The 9,120-nt window shown below is 42.3% G+C and overlaps 1 pseudogene; it reads left to right on the forward strand.

Moving 5' to 3' along the window:
* The first annotated feature begins 2,915 nt into the window (after window positions 1–2,915).
* On the forward strand, window positions 2,916–3,311 carry LOC131921569 (non-histone chromosomal protein HMG-14-like; annotated as a pseudogene).
* Window positions 3,312–9,120: the final 5,809 nt, after the last annotated feature.

A 9,120-nucleotide genomic window follows, 5' to 3' on the forward strand; every position in this document is an offset into this window, starting at 1 on the left:
GAGCTTGGCTGAGACTGGGGAGAGGACTCGATGGGTGAGAACTCTTGATCTGCAGGCATGAGGATCTGAGTTCAAGTCCACAGCATCAGATAAAAAGCTGGGCATGGCACAGTGTTTATAATCCCAGTGTTGGGGAACAGAGACAGGGGATCCAGGGAGCTCACTGGGCTGCCAACTGAGCTCAAGTGGTGAGATTCAGGCAGTGAAAGAACTTCTCTCAAGGGAATTAGAAAGAATGTCGTAGGGGAAGACATCTGACATCCTCTGGCTGCTGTACACACATGCTTTTACACACACACACACACACACACACACACACACACACACACACACACACTTAGCTCCAAGCATCATGACACCTTGAAGGCTTTTCTACAAGAACCAGAACGCTGAACTGCAGTCTGACTTTCCTTTGGGTCACCGGCTCACAAATAACGACATGGAGACTTACTAAGTGTGAAAGCTCAGTCTATAGCTGAGGCTTGTTCCTAACTAGCTTTTAAGGACTAAAACTTTATAGTACATTTTTTAAATGAGCTGCATAGGTACAATACCTTAAACAAGAATAGAAACATATATACAGTATAACAAAAGTAACCTTAAATCTGTATCAATATACAAATTTCATACCAATGTAAATATTTGAGATTAATAGTTGCTTTTTAGTTAAAAGTAGATTAGTAGAGACCCACAGAAGTTTTCTAGTGAGAACTTACTCAGGGTCTGAGAATCTGAGCTTGCTTTACCCAGCAGGGCTGCATAAGCGAATGATTGGACCATGGGCGTGGTTACCAGGTGTTTGGAAGGGTCTACACTTGGCTGTGTGGTATGCTTTGATCTAGCAAGGGGAAGGTCCTTTGCCCCACCCCTTGGCATTGTTATAAAAAGCCCTTTTGAAGTGACAGAAGGGGCCAGTGGATTTTAATCCAGGTGCTCCCCAAGCTATCCTGGGTTTCTGTCTGTCTCCTCTCCACCATCTTTCTATCTAAAAGTTTCTTATTTCTCTTTCCTCCTCATAGGAACCCTTTAAGAGGCCAGCTTTCACATAGATTCAATAATATACCCTTTTATCCTATCATTCCTATATCCCCCCTTTTTCTTGTCAGAAAGAGATCCTTGAATACAACCTCCCTTGCTTAGTTTTCTCCCTTACCATGACCAGTAACAACTTGTAACCAAGCCCCCTAAATGATGGCAAACTTACATAATCCATTGAACAACCAAAAACCACCCACCTCACCTCTTAGGAATGTAGGCATCCTGTTCTCTAGACAGCTTCCTGTTGTCTGGGAGTTACAGCATCTTTAGGGGACCCTGAGAAAATCAGGATAATGATTAAGTCCTGGGAGAGCTAGCTGTATTGGTTTTTGTTTGTTTAATTAATCTCTGTGTGATGGAAAAGTATAGAGTTTATCTGAAGTTTTCGCTGGAGCGTTTGTGAGGCTGGACCATCTCATCTAGCAGCTTTGAAGTTGTTCTAGATACAGAATTTTGAGGAAACTGCAACAGAGTCATTCTGAGAGGCTGAATCACCTGGGCTACTTGTCTTTATTGGTGTCTGTAGCATGAATTCTAGTTGGTCTTAATAATAAAAACCCAGAGCCAGATATTGAGGTAAATGTTGAAAGATCAGAGAAGCAGTGCAGCCAGCCACTAGAGTTCTTAACCCCTACTGAATCCTCAGCCTGAAAGAGCACTGAGCTCCTGTCCCCTCTTGTCTTACATTCCTCTCTCTGCCTAGCCATATTACTTCCTGTCTCCATCTCCCTAGTGCTGGGATTAAAGGTGTGAGATCCCAAGAGCTGGGATCAAAGGTGTGTGCCACCACTGCCTGGCTAGATCAATTTTAGCCTGGATCAATCTTGTGTATCCCAGGGTGGCCTTGAACTCACAGAGATCTGTCTGCCTCTGCCTCCCAAGTGTTGGGATTAAAGGTGTGTGTGCCACCACTGCCTGGCCTCTATGGCTAACTAGTGGCTTAGTTCCGCACTCTGATCTTCAGGCAAGCTTTATGTGTTAGATCACAAACAAAATATCACCACAGGTGCCTGGTCCTTTTTTTCTGAAAACACACCAACTTTTAAAGGTAACATATGTATCTGTATTAACACAAGTATGGAATATGCAGTGTGTACAAGTCAGCTAAAGATGAGTTTTTGTTCTATGTTTTAGCAGGTGAGAGGCATCTGTTAACTGTATAAGTCTGTTTAGACTGTATAACCAAATCTCTATCCATGCCATATGAAAGGATGGCACGTAATAATAAGTCATGAGGACACTGGAGCCAACAAAATTTATCACATCTCATCCAGTCTCAGAGCTGTTCCCATGTTGAGGGATCAGCACACATGTCACCTGTCCTGTAGTCTTTCTTAGTTCCTTTTTTCATGTTTGTAGTCAAGATTTTCAGGAGGTCTCCCCCAATCAAATCTGATCTTCATTAATTTTGAAGAGAAATATAACTTTTTGTTTCCTGTGGAAACAAAGGCATAACCTCCCTGCCCCCCAACACATTTTCTGACTTCCACTTTGAAGTTAAGACATTCTTAAAATACATAGGTTGGGCCAGGCGGTGGTGGCACACACCTTTAATCCCAGCACTCAGGAGGCAGAGGCAGGAGGATCTCTGTGAGTTTGAGGCCAGCCTGGTCTACAGAGTGAGTTCCAGGATAGCCAGAGCTATAGAGTGAAACCCTGGCTCGAAAAACAAAAACAAAAACAAAAACAAACAAAACAAAATAAAACACAGGTTGATTTAATTTAGCAGTTTCCATAACCCAATGTCTCTCAGCAGCTATTGTTTTTTGTACATTAGCACTTAAAAAATTCAAAGTCGAGTTCCTGCGGTAGTGGCCGAGGCAGTGTAGCTCTGTGACAGGTTCAGCATCCCACACCCCTTACCCAGCGCCACCACGATGCCCAAGAGGAAGGTTAATGCGGACAGAGTGGCGAAGGCGGAGCCCAACTGACTCTCGGAGAGGCTGTTGGCCAAGCCTGCCCCTGCCAAGGTGGACGCGAAGCCGAAGGCGGCCGCGGGAAAGGATTAAACCATCAGACAAAAGAGTGCAAACCCAAGGGAAGAGGGGACAAAGGGTAAACAGGCTGAGGTGGCTGACCAGAAGACCACAGACGTGCCTGCAGAAAATGGTGCAGAACATGGAGAGGCTGAGAACCGGAGTCTAGCCTCTGAAGTAGAAGAGAAGAAGCCAAGTCCGACTAACCATCCATCGTGTCTGTCGGTGTCCACTCCCCTTCTTGTACAATCCAGAGGAATATTTTTATCAACTATTTTGTCAAAGCGAGTTTTTTAGTAGCTCTAGAAACATTTTTAAAAGGTGCGATGAAGTCCCGCCTCATCCCATTTTTTTAAGTGTAAATGATTTTTTTTAAGAGGTTAAATCACTTGCTGGTTGTTTATTTTTTGGTACAACCAGAAAAGAGCAGGATACTGAATCAGGAGACGCTGTGACTGTCTCGGGGGTCACCATAACATTCCGTAGAGGGGCCTAGCTTTATATCCTACAACACAAAGCACACTGAATGGTAATTTGGAGTCTTGGTCGTGCATTTGTGTCTGGAATATTTTCAGTTATATCTGGTTTCATGTTTCTAGTAGAACTGTTTCCTAAAAAACCACTCCTCGGTCCTTGCCCTGTCAGAACTGTCTCTGGTCACGGCAGTCCATTTTCCTGTGTATTGTGATAATGTGCTGTGAAAGATTGAAATTTTGAATATGTACTGTATGTGGCATAAAATTGTGAGTCAGTGGAATTGAGGATTGTGAGCATTTGATTATTATGTGAGGTCTTAGGGAAAACTTGCCAAGCTTAGGATGGAACATCACTGGAATAAGTTCAAAGAGAAACAACACATGGCTCTTTTGGGTACGTGAACACATTGTATGACTCTTAGAGTTTGGGTCCATGTTTTAAGAATTGAAATGTCTGTGTACTCAACCAATAAAGTCTCAGTTGTGAAAGAGTAAAAAAAAAAAATTCAAAGTCAACAAAACACCATGCAGGATCCAGATACCCGGTGTATTTCCCATATTTATGTGGCTATTTTTTTATATTACTTTACTCTCTCTTTAAAGACTATCATTTTTAAACTATTTATTTTTTCTGTGACTGTCTGTATCCATTTTCTTTTTTTCTTCAGCATCTAAGCACATTGTTACACATACTGTACCTTTTTAGAGGTTTTCTGTGTCTGGACCTGGCTTTCTAAGTGCGTGCAGAGTTCTCTGACTGTGTGAGACAAATCGTCAACTGCCATGTCAGCTGCAGTGCAGATCAGCAGCTCAGCTGGCTCCAGCCCACAGCGGCCCAGAGCCCTGTCTCTGTACACCACCAAGCACCACCCTGCCTGAGAGACTGTAGAACTAGGAATCCACATCCAGCTCCTTGTCCAGAACTTTTCTTAGCTTCCTCAGGCTATATATTTGGATATTCGAGCCTCCACTTTGGATACCATATGTAGTTGGACTTACCTTTGGGTTGCCAGCTCACAAATAATGACATGGAGATTTATTATTAATTATGAAAGTTCGGCCTATAGCTTAGGCTCGTTTCTAACTAGCTCTTATAACTTAAATAAATCCATCTATATTAATCTAGTTTCTATCATGCTGCGTTACTGCTCTTCCATCTTGCACCTGTTTTCTCTCGTGTCTCCTGACGTCCCTTGCACCCCTAGATTTCTCTTCTTCCTCTCTCTGCCCGAAAGTCCCGCCTATACCTCCTGCCTAGCTATTGGCCATTCAGCTTTTTATCACACCAATCACAGCAATACGCCTTCACACAGTGTACCAATATCCCACAACACTGAACATGGCAGCTTATTCCAGACATGCTACAGAAGCACCACAGTAGCAGCCACAGGGTCCCGGAAGTTTGCAGACACAGTGGCTACGTGGAGAGCCAGTGTGGCAGGACTTGCTAGGATTCCTGATGTGTAGAAAACCGTGAAAGGACCTGAGGAGACACCAATACCAAGCTCTCAGCACAAAGAGATCTATTTGCCCCAGAGGGACAAGCGGCAAAGAATAAAAGAGATGAAGACAGGAGACAGAGGATGAGGGACAGGGACAAGGAACAAGGCAGAGTGGGAAGGAATATTTGCTCTGGAGGACAAAGGACTGCCTCTGGATAGAGAGGAGACAGACATGGCCCATAGGCAAATGGCAGTTTATAAAGGGAAAAGGGGAAACCTCGGTTGGGAGGAGTTGGTTTGTTTTTATTGGGCATGCTAATTCAGGAAGCCACAAGGGGGTTTCTGATTACTAGACTTCAATGCTTTGATAGCTGGACATTGGTAGTCAGCCTCAAGAGGAGGAAATGGTTTAGGGGAATAGACCTTAATGGCTAGCTTTAGGAATGTAACCTATGGTTTAACAAGGAAGAGGGAAGGGGGGAAGGGCAAGACCTGCCAGAGCCATGTTTGCCGTGCTCCGGCCTACTAGAGCCCTTCAAATCCTGCCCTCCACCTCGAGCCTAGTAGGACTTGAGGTAGAAGAAGAAAAGGGTAGGCCATGCAAGTCTATGGTCCTGAAAGGTGATGGCACACTCAAACCATGTAGGTAAGGCCTGGGACTGTCGATTTATAGTTCAGAACATTTTAGGGTCTAAGCAAATGCTCAAGTCTTAGAATACTAACATCTTTCTACTTCCACCCATACCTGTATTTTCTTTCTCTTCTCTTTCTCTGATCGTGTATACATTAAGTTATTCATTGCACAGCTCACACTGTGCTAATATTAAGGAAAGTACCAGAATATTTTCTTTTATAGGAAATGCCAACAATTATGATCACTCTTATGAGAGGCCAGTAGTTGTTGAGAAAACACTAAAAAGAAGGTTTTTATTTCTGAACAAAAGAGCCTTCTGGAAGCATTGACTCTATACTACTTGGTAAATATGTAATTAAAGATCCAGGGAGTTTATAATTTTATTAAAATCTGACTCTAGGATAAATGATTAAAACCTTTAGAATGTCAAACATTGATTGCCACAATAAAGGAGTCCTTTGAACATCATATAACGCCTTTTAATACATAGAGCAGAAATTTCAGCCTTGTGTACCTGAACAAGGAGGCTAGCAATTATTGATTCTGAAAGGAATTCAGTTTTATTACTAATGATATATCGAGCTGCTTGAATCACAAAGTCCCATAAGAAGAACTATAAATGGATATCGATAAAACACACATACATACACACACATACACACAGATGTATTTATAATTTTTGTGGTAAAGCTGAGTATGGTAAAGCCTGAGAAGGTCGTTTTTCTGAAGAAACTTTGCTTTGTTTCTGCAGATGTTCTAGGGCACTATTGAGGCAGAAGCCTTTGGCAAGAACTCTCCGAAAGCATATGAATTAATGTGAATATCCAACCTCCAACTGGGCAGGCTTGCTCTTAGGAATTCACCAGGTAATTTTTAATGAATTAATTTATTTTCATCAAGCCAAGTTCTGTGCAAGTCAACCTTTCCTTAAATGGTTCCTTTATCCAGATTTTTTTTCTCTTACTTTTTCACTGCAGCACTTCTAGGATTTGGGCTGATATTTTTAAAAGTCTCAAAATCTGACTCTTTACTTCATACATTCATCCATCCATTCATTCATTCATTTGATCCTATGCCATCAGTCACAAAGTTCGAATTTCTTACTAACAGATCCCTCAGATGAATCCGTGGTGACGTTTTCCTTTCTTTTTACTTTTAGCTACTATTCAAAGCAAAGCAAAGTTTCTTTAGAAAAATGGGCCTTCTCGGGCTTCTCTTTCTTATGCAGAGTCTCAGGGTGACGCCAGCAGCAGCAAAGGTGGGCACCAGGTGGTACAGACCCCTCCTGTCTGTCAGCATCAGGCTCGGTTGGGTTGGAGGTAGACCACGGGCAAGGATGTTCCTTCCCCTTTGAGCAGCAAGCAAGAGGAATAGGCTTGCACAGGGTGGGAGTCGGGAGGGCCATTGTTTCGCCTTGCTAATACGCGTATTTCAGCTGTGTGTCTATGCAGCTTCTTAAATCATCAGTTTATCAGCTTCTGCGTGATATTTCCATCATCTTTGGCCACTTTGCATTTTGTTCCTTAATAGCTAATCTGTTTCCTTGCCAACGGTAACTTTGAACCCTTTGTCTTTGATGTCTGCAGTCTCCCTTAAAATGGGTATGGATAAATTCCTTTTCAGCTATCGTTCTTGGTATCTTGTTTGCTGAGACAAAAATCTCATTGTATAGCCCAAGCTGGCCTCAAACTTGTCTCCCATCACAGTCTATCAAGTACTGGGATTTAGACCTGCCCTACTACTACATGGGCCTCATCCTTGCTTGCTGTGATTCCTGAACCTTAAGGATATTAGTCCATTATTTTTCAAATTCATAATCATCAGTTCTAGAAAGTTCAGTCTTATATCTTCAGGTGTTCTGCTCCCCCAGTTCTTGATATTTCTAAGTAATGGCATTCCTGGGTTGGACCTTTTCCTTCTAGTCCATCATCCTATTCCTGTCTTTTAATAGAGTGACCCACACATTTCCCTTGGACCGAGGAGTCTCCTAGGATATGACCCTTTCATGACTCACACTAGAAAGTTCCAGGCAGATGCACAATTGATCATCTACGTCCCTGTTCCTACTTCTTTCCTTAGTGATTGCATCTTTTGTAATTGTGGCTGTTATCCACCTCACTACACTAGCTGCCCCTTTAACAATGGTTATTTATGATTTTAGTGAGGGTACTTTTGAAATTCTATCTTGTAGTCAAGATTTCCATTTTTTCTTTTTCTTTCTTTTGAAACAGGGTTTCTCTGTGTAGTGCTGGCTGTCCTGGAACTCACGTTGTAGACCAGGCTGGCCTTGAACTCACAGAGATCCATCTGCCTCTGCCTCCCAAGTGCTGGGATTAATGGTGTGTGCCACCACCACCCTTTTTCTTAATTTTAAAATAAAACTTGCATTTTAGATATCTTTAATACAGCTATATTTTATGGGATACTCTGTAGCGGTAACGCCCACCCTACTACCACCCATTCACCATGTCCGAGGGAGGGGCTGTGGATCAAAAAATAGAGACAAGAGACAGCAGGTCATTTGCCTTAGCAGAATGCTGAATGCCGTTTATTGAAGGAGGGAGGAGGTCTTAAATACAGACTTACAGCACAATGGGAGAACCCCGGAGGGCAGAAGTTCCCTACCGATGTTTTACAATCTTGCATCTAAGCTGTTAAAGCCCAATATGCAGGATACATAGACAAGAAACTTCCCTTAAGCATTCAGGAGGGTGGAAACCGCAGGGAATTAGCATAGGGAGAACATCAAGGTCAAGGTCAAGGTCAGCAGGCTACCCAAAACGGGGGCCAGGGCCCTACAATATTCTATTAAACTGCTCTGTCATGTAAAGTTTTATTGATAAATATTACTATTTATTGTTTTTGTTCAATATAACTCATGGTAGATTATTTTCAGATATATTTTGTAATTTTTCTTTCTTGGGCTCCTTTTTAAAGAGATTTGATCCAGAGATTTGATCTTGGACAGCCTGGTTTAGGGGTAAATTTAAAAGGTTTTACATTCTTCTTTGATGTGTCATAGGAATTTAATTAGCATACATTAATTAGTATGTTAATTTCCCAGTTTGAAAGACTTCAATAGTGTAAATGGGAACTCTATCATCATGAGAGCCAAAGGCATATGGTTTTATATTTTTGAAAGATACTTTCTAACCACAACTCAGCCTAAAGTAAATGGAAGTTTTTATTGGTTGAGTGGAAACGATACGATTTTGGGAAGAGCTCCTTTGTATGGACATAAACACTCAAGTCCTCTGATTGCAGAGGCCAGTAAACCACAGTACCTGCTTTGGTTTCCTGTTCTGTTTTAGTTTGAGAACCTTGAATCTTTCCCATATGTAGCTAGAGTTTTCCTGCCTGGCCCACGGTCAGGGCAAATCTCTCTCACCCGCCAGTCCCACAGCAGCTTAGACCCGACCAAGTAAACACAGAGACTTATATTGGTTACAAACTATATGGCCGTGGCAGGCTTCTTGCTAACTGTTCTTACAGCTTAAATTAATCCATTTCCATAATACCTTGCCACATGGCTCGTGGCTTACCGGGATCTTCAC

The sequence above is a fragment of the Peromyscus eremicus genome, chromosome 11 (assembly GCF_949786415.1).
Source record: "Peromyscus eremicus chromosome 11, PerEre_H2_v1, whole genome shotgun sequence".
NCBI lineage: Eukaryota > Metazoa > Chordata > Mammalia > Rodentia > Cricetidae > Peromyscus > Peromyscus eremicus.